This window comes from Bombus flavifrons, chromosome 16 (genome assembly GCF_040668555.2).
Source record: "Bombus flavifrons isolate JBK064 chromosome 16, iyBomFlav1_principal, whole genome shotgun sequence".
Lineage (NCBI taxonomy): Eukaryota > Metazoa > Arthropoda > Insecta > Hymenoptera > Apidae > Bombus > Bombus flavifrons.
The window spans coordinates 8277482-8293615 of record NC_138457.1 but is presented as its reverse complement, the minus strand read 5'-3'; the positions used below and the strand labels follow the sequence as shown (position 1 = coordinate 8293615).

The 16134-nt window shown below is 37.6% G+C and overlaps 1 protein-coding gene across 4 annotated transcripts in view; it reads left to right on the top strand.

Annotated features, from left to right (window-relative positions):
- Positions 1-13129: 13129 nt before the first annotated feature.
- The window catches only part of Stacl (SH3 and cysteine-rich domain-containing protein), an 80157-nt gene continuing 77152 nt past the window's right edge, over positions 13130-16134 (top strand). For 2 of the 4 annotated variants that reach the window (XM_069129709.1, XM_069129710.1), the window contains exon 1: positions 13131-13488. The gene's annotated coding sequence lies outside the window, so the exon portion shown is untranslated. Of the gene's footprint in view, positions 13489-16134 lie in introns of all 4 variants that reach the window. The other 2 variants (XM_069129712.1, XM_069129711.1) reach the window with 2 other exon arrangements.

Here is a 16134-nt window from a genome sequence, read left to right as displayed (position 1 = left end):
GTTATTTTATGTTCAAACAAAGAATTAAAAAATGTAAAATTCTGTTGCTTCCTAAGATTGCGTGACAATAAACGGAGGAAAAGTGCGGATCAATCCGGAGCAGAGGTTCCATTAGGTGAAGCATGTCGGCCATTTTGATTGGAGGTACGTGTCCGTCGATGCCCCAATTTTCGAAACGATTTTTGAAAGTGATATAAGAGATTCGATACTGTCCTTAAAACGGTTTCGAGTATTTTTTATCGGCATAGTAATCGAGCGTGAAACAGGTCAGATTGGAGGGATTAAAAACGACCCGATTTACTTCGAGGAACAATTATCTATACAGTGTCGTATTTGTATTACTTGAGCAAACGTCGATACATCAGAGTAAATGTTTCTCAACGAATTCATAACGGGGCATTCGTTAATTTTCTTCGTCGAACGAAGATTGATTTACTTTGAAGAACAAAGATATTGGCACAGACCAGATTTTCCTATAAAATTCTGTGTAAGTATTAGGGCACTTACTTGATCAGGTTTATTGAGAAATTTTAACAAATATTTTTAGCGTTCTTAATTTTGCATCACGATCAAATAAGAAATTTATAATGAACTAAATGGAAAATAAAATTCGATATGTAAGTATACTAGGTATTAGTAAGTGTCTTGATACTTACGGCGGGAAGTTTAAATCTGTATATCGGAACTTTCGAATCTAAAGCATAAATAATAATTAATATAATAATTTATTATCATTAAGCGGTTGCACGATGAGAATAAATGATAAAAGCATACCGATGAATTGTTCTAAATTCCAATTAGTGAAAAATCAATACATGAAAATCGAATATCGAAATTAGACCAACATATTGTATTATGGACAAATTCATCGAATTCGCTAAATTCTAATTCAATCAATATTGTTTTCAAAAGAACCTATAAAGGTTGAATATTTTATTAAAATCTGGCTATTTCTCTGGCAAAGAAGACTTTAAACTTCCCTAAGAAACTAAATAAAAAAAAAAAATCAGACAGAATATTATAAAACAACGTTGTCTGTGCCAATGAATAAAAATTGTCGTCGTCACTGTACATGTACATTCCAAATAATAATTGTTTTAGGATTTTTTAAGCCTTGCATAAAATATAATTGACCACGAATCGATAGAGGAGCAACGCAAACAAGCGCATCGATATTTGGCGTCAATTATCATAATAAAATAAAAAAAAGCATAAAGAAAATAATAATAATAAAAAAAAAAAAGAAAATAGCGTCCAATCGATTACTTCAGTCGTTGCTCGGCGTTTACAAACCTACTAGGCAAGCTGCCCTCTGTACATAAAGAAATATATATATAAAAAAAAATACCTATTATATATTATATATATAAATATATATAAATATATATATATATATTATTGAATCTGTAATGAAGTGTACTGTAAGCGTTACTTATTCGTGTCAACTCAAGATACGACTCAAGAAAAAGTCGCGGAGAAAATGCAGCCTGCGCCATCGTGTAATCGAGAATTAAAGAAAACTATACAAAGAAAAAAAGGGGTAAAAAAGAGAAAAAAAAATTGAGAAAAAAAAACAGGAGAAAAAAATCTATCGATCGAAGAATTGTACGATTGTATCGATCAGATCGGAGAAAAATAAAATTGTGCTGTTAACGTGGTGGTGTTATGATCGACGGAATCACGTGTCTCTCTTTCTCCATCTGTTTCCTTCCTCTCCATGTCTCTAACTTCCTTGTTCTTGAAATTCAATATTATCGAAGAATTTCATCAATTGCTTTGATCATGACTCTGTCCACTTATATGACCATCAGTTATCCCTACCAATTCCTGGAACTGCAAGCCTCGGTGTTATCTATGATTCGCATCAATGTAATTCAATCCGGTATCGAATTACCGCAACACAAAGAATATAATGTTTCTTCATTTATTATTATATTATTACGAGATGGCCATAGTCGGATTACTGAGATTCGTACGATCAAAATGATACTAAGCATGACTATGTTTGACCAACAATTTTCAACTAAACCAAAGAAATACGTAATACGTGATTAGGAATAAGAAATGCCCTGATCCTATAGTATCTTATTACACTCTAGTCTATTCCGCTTCACTCGCTCTGCCTGCGTCTCACTCTGACCCTTCATGCTCGCACGGCTGAGTGAGCAAGAGTCAGATAATTTGGCCTATTTCTCAGAATTCTCCGAATATATGGCTATATATCGCTTCTCTGAATATATGGCTAAACACGCTGCCGATCGTTGCTCATATATCCGGACACTAGTGTAATATGTGATTAGGAGTGTGAAATGACCTGACTCTACCAGTATCATATTACACTCTGCCTATTCTGTCTCATTCGCACTGTCTGCTTTCTCACACTTATCCTTAATGCACGCACAGCAGAACGACCGAGAATCAGATAATGTGGGCTAATTCTCAGAAAGTCAGCTCTATGGATATATGGTCAGGCACGATTCTGATCGGTAGCCATATATCTCAACGTTACTCTATACATTCAAGAGCCTATCTAGTATCCTACTAAAATGTCTGACCCCCTAAGAAGCTCCTGATCGGATTGCAGGGCCGCAAATTCAAAACCGCCGACACAAAGTGATCGCTAAAAGGCTTTCAACACGCTCACTGTCATGATCTTCTTCTAATAACAAGGCCGACATCGTTTCCTGTTGAGTGCTCCCTGCCAGGCTTTTAGACCGTTTTGCTGACTTTGAAGAACAAGCGCCTACAATCTCTGCAGTGAGTACAGTCGAGCTGAAATTTTCCACGTCATATACGTATTACGTTGGAAGATACCTTCATCCCTGTTCGTTTGACAGTGGATCGATAGTGGTTAGAATATTTTTTTATTATGTGAATATCGGTGAAATGGGCAAGCTAATAATAGCAAAATATCAGGAAATAAAAACAGTATGTGGATTTTTTAATTTCTCGAACCTTCGATATCTACATCTATGAACTTTTGAATCTCGCCAATTTTGGATTTTCTCAACTATCGGACTTCTCGACCCTGCAATTTTCCCATTCTCGTATTTGTCAGTTTTCGCATTATTCCGACACATTATTCGATTCCTATATTTTTCAACGTTCGAATTTTCCGATTTCGAGATTTTTCAGTTTTAAAATATTTCAATTTTCCGTTCAGTTCCGCGGTTTTTCAATCGTTGGACATTTTAACGTACGAATTTCCCAGTTCTTGGATTTCTCAATTAACAATGCATTTGCATGCAGCGACATCTGGTAGCCAAGCGATGATAAATCGATGAATCCCCACTTTGAGGAACTTTCGAACTGTTCGTTAGAATCCTTCTAATCGCAGCGAGTTAAAACTTTGTTTTCAGTTCGATTTTTCGAGGAAATGTATTTACATCGCGGATGTAATTATACGCCTAATCAAAAATATCAAACCTCGGCTGTTACCGTATTGTCATTATTAAGTCGTCAGCCTGAAGTCATTAAAACTGAATTTTGAAGACGCGAGCAATTACCATCGCAAGATCAGAAACGTACAAACGAACTTTACCGATCGATATCTCGATTCTCCAGGTTGGAACTCGTTAAGTTGCACGGCTCAATTAATTCCTGATTGTTCCATAACGAAGGGTTCATATTTTTGGCGCAAGGAGGCGTGACATTTGCCAGCGCCCCTGCTCACAAGTATTCAGATCCTTTCGCGAGAAATAATGAACGATATTTCGCAGCGACATGGTACAAATTTCGCAATTCTTCTTACGAAACAAATAACCAAATCTTTACAATTGCAGAAATTCTTCGAAACTCTGCACCAATCGTCATGCTCGTCTCTGACACAGAACCATCAAGTGTCCTAACACTCGCCAACACTGTACAGTACAACTGAACAAGAAATGAATTTTAAATGGGCATTGGCCTGGCTTCGTTAAATGAGAAACCAACAGATTCGAGGATTTTTGTATTTGGAGGGTCGGAACGTTAATGAACCGGTTGGAAATGACGAGTCTCAATGGGATGAGACGCGAAAATATGGCACCGCTGGTTTCAGCAAGAAACTGGGTTAGGCGAACTATTAAAAGACGCCCGACACTTGTGCTCGTTTAATATTTTTATTTAAGCACCGTTTGCCTGATTATTTCTTCTTCGAGTCGCTTTAACGATTGGAATTCGTTTGCCTGAAGCTTATGGAGCGCGCTGACAGCTTTATAGTCCTCTTCTTCATTAGAGCTCCGTGGCTAATACGGTTACCATCAATTATGTCGCGTAAGATGTTTAATATGATACACGTGCACATGGGCTCGAATAAAGCTTAGAAGCGTCGATCAAATTTATGCGAGGGATGTTACAAGTTAGATACTCGTTCGAATCATTCGCGCGAGTTCTACACTAGAAATAGGACCAACTTATGGAAGATACGAATTTGGGTGAATACGACCCATCAAGTTTGTATCGTTCTTCATTCTTGTCAACTATAAGAAGCACAAATTTGATGCAATACTCGTGTACATGGGCATCGACAAAATTTGAAAATGTCAGTAAACTATGTGAGGGGAATATTAGAAGTAACCTGAATCTTTTAGGTATGCGGGTGCCAGGTTGCAAATAGGGTGAAGGAGTCGTGGAAGATATGAATTTGGGTGAGCACGACTCATCAAGTTTGTATTGTTCTTTATTCTTGTCAGCTATGAGGACAAATCTGATGTATTAGGTTGGCAACTAAGAGGTTGCGGATTTCGCCATTAGGTGGTAATGACAAAATCCGCAATCACTTAGTTGCCAACCCAATACATCATATTTGTCCTATGCGAGTGCCAGTCTGCAAATAGGACGAAGGAGTCGTGGAAGATATGAATTTGGGTGAGCACGACTCATCAAGTTTGTATTGTTCTTTATTCTTGTCAGCTATGAGGACAAATCTGATGTATTATGTTGTCAACTAAGTGGTTGCGGATTTTGTCATTACCACCTACTGGCGTGGTGTCCTATGCGAATCCTATGCGAGTGCCAGGCTGAAAATAGGACGAAGGAGTCGTGGAAGATATGAATTTGGGTGAGCACGACTCATCAAGTTTGTATTGTTCTTTATTCTTGTCAGCTATGAGGACAAATCTGATGTATTAGGTTGGCAACTAAGAGGTTGCGGATTTCGCCATTACCAGGTATGTAAATATGAAACCAGAATTTTTCTATAGAAAACACACGTTTATTGTATGAAAATGATTAAAAATATTTTATTCGAAGTATTGCCCATCGCTAGCTATACATTTTTCCCACCTGTCTGGCAATTGGTGGATGCCACGCCAAAAAAACTGTCGCTCTTTTGAGGCAAACCAGTCATCGAGCCATTTTCGTACATTTTCGTAAGAAGCGAAGTGCTGGTCAGAAAGTGCGTGTCCCATCGATGCAAATAAATAGTAATCGGACGGAGCCAAGTCTGGTGAGTAAGCCGCGTGCGAAAGTATTTCCCAACTGAACGCTTCGATCGTTTCCTTCACCGGTTTTGCCGTATGCGATGGTGCATTATCACGAAGCAAAATTACTTTGTGTTGCCTTTTTTGATATTCTGGTCGTTTTTCACGCAAAGCTTGATTCAAATCGATCATTTGTCGTCGGTAGCGCTCGGTATTAACGGTTTCGCCAGGTTTTAACAGCTCGGTGGTCTTTTTCGGTGGTCTTCCACGTTCTTCGTTCCTCGCGTCAAAATTGCCACTTCTGAATTTTTTAAACCATTCAAAGCACTGTGATTTACCAAGAGCATGCTCGCCGTAAGCTTCGACAAGCATTCGATGCGATTCTGCAGCAGTTTTCTTCAAATGGTAACAGAAAATCAATGCTGTCCGCAAATCGTAGTTTCCAGGCACAAAATTTGACACGTTCAACGCTATTACAAACTATGCTGTTGTATGAAACTTGTATCGTTCCGAGTCGAAAATGTTTGTGAGATGTCAACAAAGACTTTTGGCATCAATGACGCAGTTTAATGATAACTAAATTATCAGCTAGGGCCATTTATAGGCAAATTCCGGTTTCATATTTACAGACCCTTTTAGGTGGTCATGGCAAAATCCGCAATCACTTAGTTGCCAACCCAATAATACCCGTGTGCATGGACGTCGATGAAATTCAAAAATGTCAGTAAAATATACGAGGGGAATATTAGAAGTAACCCGAATCTTTTAGGTATGCGAGTACCAGGCTGCAAATAGGAGGAAGGAGTCGTGGAAGATATGAATTTGGGTGAGCATTGCTCTTCAAGTTGTTGATTGAATTATTTAATTACTATGGAGCCTCGTCAGCTACAGCAAAGGCGAATTCAATGTAATACACGTGCTATATGGGCTTCAATAAAATTGAATAATATCACTGAAGTGAGAATCATGAATCTTCTATACGAGTTGTAGACTGAGAATAGGCTAAGGAAGTTGCGGAAGATATAAATTTCAGCGAACGTAGCCCATTAAGTTTGTATTATTGTTCGTTCTTGTCGACTACAGCGAAGAATGGTTTTTGATAAAATCTATAACAGTAACATTCAAAGTAAAAATACTCCTAGATATTTTATGTGAACTTAAAGTTGAGAAAGGATACGTAGCCATAGGACACTGTGGCAAAGAAGAAAAAGAAGAAGAAGAAGAAGAAGAATTTGACATGTGGAATGTGAATAAAATTTATGAGGTACATTAGGATCTGAATATCGATCAAATCTTTTATGTGAGTTTTGGGTAAGGAGAAGGCAAAAATATCGTAGATGACCCAAATTTGACCAAATATCATTTATCAAGTTTCTAACGTTTGTTTGTTGTAGTTGAAATCATTGATCGCCTGTAATACGATAACAATGTATACCAAATGATAGGAATAATTATGCGAAAAATATCAGAATCATAATATTTATACGATTATTTAATACGAATCGACAGAAAATGTAAGATACGACTTGCGAAAAGCGAAAAAATGCTGGAAGAAGAAATCTTTCGTTTACACCGACTGTAATAATTTATGCGACGTGTAAGCACATAAACTACCGCTATACCTATTCAATATTTCTATCACTAGCTAAAAATACTGCTTGAAACAACATTCAACGAAACAGATATTCGGTTATTTTTCTGATACAACGTGTATTTATTCTTCTGCGAGTTACGAGAAATTGTATGGGAAGTTTGGTATGTTCGAGAAGAATAATTCGATCGATTCGGATCGTCTGAGACGAGGAGGTAGTCTGCATAGCTGGAAACACGGCCAAGCAAACTGACATCTGACTTGGATGTCTTTTCTCCGTATAAAGAGGAGAATGAGGAATCGCAGCTAGAAAAAGGATTCCCTGGTGCGTGTCAATATTTGTTAGCCTTTTTCCACGTGATACTTCCCGACTTCGTGGAAATGTAGCTCTGTGCATCGAAAAGGTCTCCTCCGTATCTGCCAGAAATTTATAAATAATGGCACAAGATAATGGTACACAGTTTCAAATTATTTATGGAAAAAAGTTTCAACTTTCTTCTTGTTAGTTCTTTTTTTTTTTTTAGAACAGAGGTAGCACAAGCTACATCGTCGTCCGGAAGTTTGGGATTATTTGTGGCCTTTTAAGCGAGCAACGCTGCACTAAAACAGTACTGGTAAAGGCCATAATTAGGCTGTAGCACGCCTTTTTCGTCAATTTCCTTTTCTTCCATGAATTCTAAATATATACAGAATATATAGCAATCAGAAACTTTTTGATCGCTGCTATATATATTGGGCCTTCTCCATGAATATGCTTGGTCCAAATTGTGACCATTTAAGTGGACAATATTCTACTGTAACGCAGTCAAACGCAATAAAAAACACAATTAGACTATACCATGTCGTTTATTCTTCATTTAGTTCTCTTTCATAAATGATTTTTCAAAAACTATTTGCATATTTCCCACAAACAACATCATTCCAGACTATGGCCATTTAAGTGGGAAATATTCTACTATAGCGCAGCCAAACGCAATAAAAACCAGAATTAAACTATACCATGTCATTTATTCTTCATTTGGTTCTCTTTCATAAATGGTTTTTCAGAAACTATTTGCATATTTCCCACAAACACCACCATTCCAGACTATGGCCATTTAGGTGGACAATATTTTACTATAATGCAGCTAAATGCGATGAAAATCACAACTAGACTACACCATGTCATTTATTCTTTATCTAGTTCTCTTTCATAAATGGTTTTTCGGAAACTATTTGCATATTTCCCACAAACAACATCATTCCAGACTATGACCATTTAAGTGAACAATATTCTACTATAGCGCAGCCAAACGCAATAAAAACCAGAATTAAACTATACCATGTCATTTATTCTTCATTTAGCTCTCTTTCATAAATGATTTTTCAAAAACTATTTGCATATTTCCCACAAACACCACCATTCCAGACTATGGCCATTTAGGTGGACAATATTCTATTGTAACGCAGTCAAGCGTAATAAAAAACACAATTAGACTATACCATGTCATTTATTCTTTTTTTAGTTCTCTTTCATAAGTGATTTTTCAAAAACTATTTGCATATTTCCCACAAACAACATCATTCCAGACTATGGCCATTTAGGTGGACAATATTCTACTATAATGCAGCTAAATGCGATGAAAATCACAACTAGACTACACCATGTCATTTATTCTTTATCTAGTTCTCTTCCATAAATGATTTTTCCAGAAACTATTTGCATATTTCCCACAAACAACATTCCAGACTATGGCCATTTAAGTGAACAATATTCTACTATAGCGCAGCCAAACGCAATAAAAACCACAATTATACTATGCCATGTCATTTATTCTTTTTTTAGTTCTCTTCCATAAGTGATTTTTCAAAAACTATTTGCATATTTCCCACAAACAACATCATTCCAGACTATGGCCATTTAAGTGGGAAATATTCTACTATAGCGCAGCCAAACGCAATAAAAACCAGAATTAAACTATACCATGTCATTTATTCTTCATTTAGTTCTCTTTCACAAATGATTTTTCAGAAACTATTTGCATATTTCCCACAAACACCATCATTCCAGACTGTGGCCATTTAGGTGAACAATATTCTATTGTAACGCAGTCAAACGCAATAAAAAGCAGAATTAAACTATATCATGTTATTTCTTCTTCATTTAGTTCTCTTTTATAAACGATTTTTCAAAAACTATTTTGATATTTCCCACAAACACCATCATTCCAGACTATGACCATTTAAACGGAACAGCTCAACGCTACAATACAGCGGAATCCAACAAAATCCAAAACTGGACCAACCACGTTTAGTTAGTTGTTTCATTGATTATGAACATTTTCAATCATTTACTCTTCACCTAGCTGTTTCATTAATCATGGACATTTACCTTCAGTGGTTCCAAACGTTCGTTACTTAAATATCTCTCACAAACATGTTCGTCCAGATTGTGGCCATTTAAATGGACAGCCCAACTCTAATAAGAACCAATATAGCAGCATACGTGCTATATTATCTACTATTCGTTTAGTTCTCTTTCATAAATTATAAACATTTCTCAGTGATTCCACTTTCTATCGCTGTTCGAATATTTCCCACAAACTACTAGGTTGTCCGAAATGTTTCTTTCGTTTTATAAAGAAATAATAGACGCACAATGTTTCTCGCTTTATATCACTTTTATCGAATTATGCACGAACATAACAATAGAAATATAACGAAATGGATCATACCTAATTCAATAAAACAATATAAAACAGAAGTTGTTGTTCATCTACTATCACCTTATGAAACGAAAGAAACTTTCCGGACAACCTAACATGGCCATTTAAGCTCGCAGTTGGCATCTAACAAGAACCAGAACTGGACTGCGCTACGTTATTTATTTCTCCCACGCAATTAGTTCCTTCATAAACTGTAAATATTTTCAGCCATCTGAAACCTCTGACTGGTACTCTGCTTATCGAGCACCGAATCGTTCCATCCGCTCGAGTTTCGGAAAAAGCTAAATACAGCGCACACCACGCGTATACACGCGTCGAAACACTTCGAAGCTGTGACACACATCCGGAGGAAACGTTGTATCGACCCATCGGATTTGCTTTAATTCCAAAGTGTAAATCACGGAGCAACACGAACCTCGTTATTCCTGAAGATCTACCTAATAGAAAGGTTGCGTCGTTAAATCCAGACTCTGCTTGTGTTACCTGGAAATCGTATCGGTGACAACGTTCAAAGGTAACCATGGCAGCTTTCGATTCCGGTTACGTTGCAATCTCGCGAAACAGTTCATGCATTATTCGTACTGGATCGTCACACACGTGTCCCGGCGGTTTTATCGATCGCGCCACACGTTCCTCGCCTCAAAATAATTGCGAGCCAAAAGAAGGTTAAGAGACAGAAGGCCTGTACTTTTGCGTATACGTCGGTGATGGGTGGACTGCGAAGTATCATGCAAATTCGAATCTTTGACAATGTAACGTGGGGAAAAAAGCACACACTCGGTAGAAAATTATATTTTACCTTTCGAGTTTCACGGAAACTTTTTTCGATTTTGTGTAAATGCATAAAAATTCGTGGTCTAATGATCAGTGAAAAAGATTAAAAATTGACGATTGAGTGAACTGCGGAGTTTTTATTCAAATTGCTGTATTCGCCAACTTAATTGCCACTGGAAGCAACAGAGCGGACAAAATGGCGAATTTGCGATTTTTCATAATAATTTTTTAAATTTCAGTCGATACGTATCTTCCTGCACATGTTTCATTTTCCTTTCTTTTGCACAAGGTTTGCATTTGTTGGTAATTATAGCATTAAACAAATGGAAACTATGTAGAACTTTATTTCATCCACTGATGAGCCAACCTAACCTCACCCTAATCCCAACCTAACCTCAACCTATGTAAAAATTTATTTCATCCACTGATTATTATTATAATGATACAATAGTTTGGATATTTCGTACGTTTTTCAATATTGCGTTGCTTTTTGTGCATTTTTGAAATTTTAAATGTCCACTAAATTGGCAAAAATCCGCGGTCTACTTATAATCGGACACTAAGCTGATGAATATTAACGCTTTATCGATTGATTGGTCTTTTGTAATGAACAATGGCTTGTCAACGGTCCGTTTTGGCCAAATGAAGGGAAATTTGGATCGTTATCCTCGTATTGTTGTGTATTTTCAATTAATTGAGATTTTACGAGATACAGGAGTTTGCAACAGTGTTGGTATATTATGTCTATTTTAAGGGCTGCTTTCCAGAGATTCAATTAGTGTGATAAAGTTTGGACTGAATTTTCATTACATACTTTTATTTCTATAAGATATATTTAAACTAATTAAAAATACCTGTAACTGCAACAAATGTTATAATAAAAAATAGTGTTTATCCCTCTAATAAATAATCAAATAACAAATATCAAGTAATAAATCAAATGATCCAAATTCTTGTAAAAATATGTAAAAATACATCTACGTTATTTCATATCAATTTAATATTCACGTTATTTACGACAATTTCTAATTTATGTATAACGATTGTTTATGAAAAATAGCGTATTAAACGTAAACCAATTGAAACAGAGTAAACATGGATCAGATTAATTTCTGATCTAGAACACTTCAAACTATCGCAAACACGTCCAAACTAAAGTCACAGGTGAGTTGTAGCAAAGCTGAACTATAGTTGTAAGTATACCAGCACGATCTGGTCAAACACTTTCAGGTCATCCTGTATTCTGAACGACAACGTCGCCCTGGGAATGAACAAAGGCTAGAGAATAGCCCTTTGAAGGAAGGGAGAAGAGGGTTGCTCGTCGCTGGCGTGCAGTTTTCTTCTCTACTCGAATACACGCTAGGACAGGGCTGGCTCTCGTGTAGACCCCACTCGACCTGTCGAGGGGTTCCGAGCCAAGTTTCGCTGGACCGTCGTCCGAGACGCCAGGGTAGCCCCTTACCGTTCATTTCTTTCTATCTATTCATCGCTCAAGTGCAGAGAATTCACCTTGTCCTCCAATAGAACGTCAGTGAAAAGTTGGAAGTTTGCTGTGGATTACACGCTGCTGTCGTTGGTGAATTTCATGCTTTTGCGTGAATCCAGAAATGCAACAATCAGATACGTAAACTGGAAAATATGAAAATTTATGCGCATAGGATCAGGTAGTTTCTGGTAAAAGATCTAGAGAAGTAGAGAGAGACTGTCATTATATATACAGGGTGGTTGGTAACTGGTGGTACAAGCGGAAAGGGGGTGATTCTAGGCGAAAAAAGAAGTCGAAAATATAGAATAAAAATTTTTCGTTCGAGGCTTTGTTTTCGAGAAAATCGACTTTGAATTTTCGCTCGGTACGCGTGCACTTTATGGCGTCTCGTTATAACGGATCTCACTGTAGATCGTTGTTTCGATTGACGTTATTTTTTTAATTTTTTAAATTTTTAAATTTTTATTCTATACTTTCGACTTCTTTTTTCGCGTAGAATCACCCCCTTTCCGCTTATACCACCAGTTACCAACCACCCTGTATATACTAGAACAAATTTGTTCTTTAATGTACTTCACGATAGCTAACAATTTCCCGAGCTTCCGATTTTACGCAGAAACCATCATGCAAAATTGCCTGGACTTTCAAACTCGCTAAAACCAATCCAAATTCAGAGGTACGTAAGTATGCAGGATCGCGAGATCTAGCAAGTTCTAGCGGAGCTTCTAGCGAAGAATTTCAAGAAACGAAGAATTTGTCCTCCAATATATACTTCGTTACAACTAGTAATAACCTTAAACTTGCCACTCTACATGAGACCTATTAATTCAATATTCTCCACACGTTAAAACCCTCTGAAACTAACTCAAACCGCTTCAAATACGGAAACATTTAAGCGTTAACACGATCTTAAAATATCCGCAAGTCTTTAAAGAAGCGAAATATCATGCGAATACTCGAAGAAACAGGATGCCTAAATCCTCGCGACACGTACGAATCCGCCACTTGCTCGCCGCGCATGCGCGTGACTATTATCCACTCGCGCGCGCTACAATCAGTCGTCTAGTTTCTTTTTCTCATACTGAAACGGATATTCGTAAAGAATACGCGCTCAAACAGTTCCACCACTCGCGTTCGAGAATACACACTAGTGGAAATATCCGTATCCCCACCAGCGTGCGTTTACCCCCACTCGTTGGCCGCGTGCTATGTTACGCGTGGCGTCGACACGAGAGCAGTGAGTCAGTGGTGCGCGGGCCTTCGTGGCGCGAGGACGTGCGCAATGTTGATATTTCCGTTACGTAAACGCGCGTGTTCGTTCGTTTACCTCGTGTGAGTGCGCGTAATAACAGAAAAACTAATTTCATCTCGACTGTTCCTCGATAATCGGACTGGGTTTATCCTTCTACGTGCTGCTGAACTAATTTTGTTATCTTTTTTTCTTTAATTTTCATTTAGTTTCGCTGGTGTTCTCGAGCTTATTGGGAAGAGTTGGAGCAAGATTGGCAACGTTTCTTCATTTGGCGACGGGTAAGAACTTTTTAATCGTGATTTAGTAGAATGTTTAGACGAAGTTAAAATTAGTTGTACTTAAAATATTCGTCCCATTGGGCGTGTTCTAACACGCTAATGAACGACCTAGGTAATTTATCACCTTGCAATATAAAAGTGAGCTACAAGTAGCTTGAATATCATATTTATTTCCATGATTTTATCTCTTTATGTGTAACACTGTTTACAATCGACCGGAAGTTTCTCTTTTACCTTTGCATTATTAAACTGAGAAAATGGTCATTTTTGACCCAGTCGTCGGTTCCTTATTTATCCCATTTTGCAAATAAACCGGAAGATGGTAACTGACAACACCGCACACGAATATGGTACAGCTGAAACCAGTTCTTAGCCAACGTCAGTTTCTTATCTGAGGATCTTCAGAGATTAACAGTGTCTTAAGGGATCATCCGGTGGTTAGAAGTCTTAAAGCAATCGTAGCAACGATTACATTAGATTACTACGATAAATATCATAGAACGATTCTGTTTTCACCAAAAATAATGCTCACCCACCACGTTGAATATATTTTCCTTTTTATTCCATTTATTTTTCACTTCCTCCTAGTTTCATTTTTATTCGATTCGTTTGGATTCGATTCGCTGTATTAATAAAATATTCTACGAAACTTTGCGATTCAGCGGAATATTTTCTCCGTGAGTGGGCCGTGGCGAACAGAGTGCTTAGAAGAAAAGTTTTCATTCGACCATTCAGCCACAGAGAAAATTCGATTTTGGTCAAACGAAAGCATCTCGCGATTCATTTGACTTTCGACGAATTCGATATTTGTTTGCGCGTTTGCTAAACGCAGGCCAGCTTCCTCTGCTTGTTGTTCTGGCTATCGTGGGCTGCTACAATTTCTGGCCAGCTAGCCGCCTGACATTGACAAATACAATCAGGCAATTGGACATCCTCCAACGATTACCTGGTCGCTATCAATTATTCTTTTACGGGTCTCTGCCGATCAGATCCGCGCCCAGCCAAACGTAAATTTAGGGAAATTTACTTGAGGATTGAGAAATCTTCTCGTCTCTTCTATCGCTGCAAGTATCGTTGTCGTTCAATTTCACGTTACATGAAAATCCTCTTTCCGCTTTTCGAAAATCAACGTGCTCTGTGTGTTGTTTTCTGATCGCCATTTCCCAGAAGTATTTCATTTTCATACACATACGTGTCTTTTATCTTCACAAACATCGACCATCAGACTCGCGACATGAGATTTATTTCTCACAAATTTACGCTTCATTTTTTCGTAAACGTTCGAGCACTTTGGTAATTTTGTATGCAACATATTATATATATTATATTGTATCAACGGAATAATTTTTTCCCGCGTGTTTCTCAACAATTGACAATGTTACAATTGTTAGTTTTAATCCATCGGATGAACTAATCATTTGCCAGGAAGAAACAGCCGCGACCCACATAGTAAATTTATTTTCAAGATTAATTTCGCACGAAAGAAACTCTTTTTATTTCAATGTTTCACGACTCGCTGCATATCAAATATCCCTGATAATATTTATCGCGCGTGTTTCCATACTTTGCTTGCATAAATGTATATTTCCTACACGTTCGATATACATAAATATCCACGGCCTGCTAACGACATCTGCATTTTCTTCCATACAATACGCAACTTGCTTCTCAAACTTCTCTCAACTCGTTCGAACAACGCCCATCGAAACTTCTCTGCTAATAGCCGAAAACATCTTCAGCTTCCATATCATTTCTCTTACGATCAAAGCAACCACTTTTAGCCAGTTAATAGCACACAAACATAACGTTTGCTTCGAACGAATGCTTCAAATTGCTTCGATGAAAAATATCTGCTTTGCACGTCGATAAACAGATTTCTCTTGAAATTCAAAATATATCGTAGGAAAGGGAAAATCTTGTTGGAAGATCTGCGTGTAAAAAGCACACGGTACACAAACATACGCAAACACCAGTTTCCCACGAACATGGCATGGGGATAATCTCATATTGGTTGCCTTGATCGTAAACGCCAAGGTTTCTTCAAACGAGCCATACAACTAGATCAAACACGGGCGCAGCCTCGTCTCTTTAGATTAACCTCGAGTGAAAAAACCACTTGCCATTATCCGCAGCAGATACCGAACCTCGTTCCACTGCTTCTTTTTTTCTCAAATTCTACCTACCTCCGCGACGTGAAAAAACCTCGATTCTTCGATGAACATGGCTTGTAAGGGATCGGTGAATAATATTGGCTTGGCAACTAAGTGATTGCGGATATTGTCATTAGGTGGTATTGAGAACATCCGCAAGCACTTAGTTGCCAAACCAATATCGATGGTACAATTTTGTCAGAAACGTTGTCAAACCAGTTCAAACTTCTTGAGACTAGACACGATCGATATTATCGACGGTATAGTAATCGTGGTTCTATCGTCAAGGGAATGATCGTACGTGAAAGAAAATGTGCGGGGCGTATGATATAAAGTTCGTTCGCACGAGGTTTGACGGTGTTTGACGAAGTTGAACTTGGAAATTTCTCGGGTTTCGTTCGAAATATCGACCGGCTACCAATGAGTATGTTATCTGTCGATGCAGGGGATTATTTTACGCGTGAAAATAAGTGAAAAATATAGAATACAACTTTTC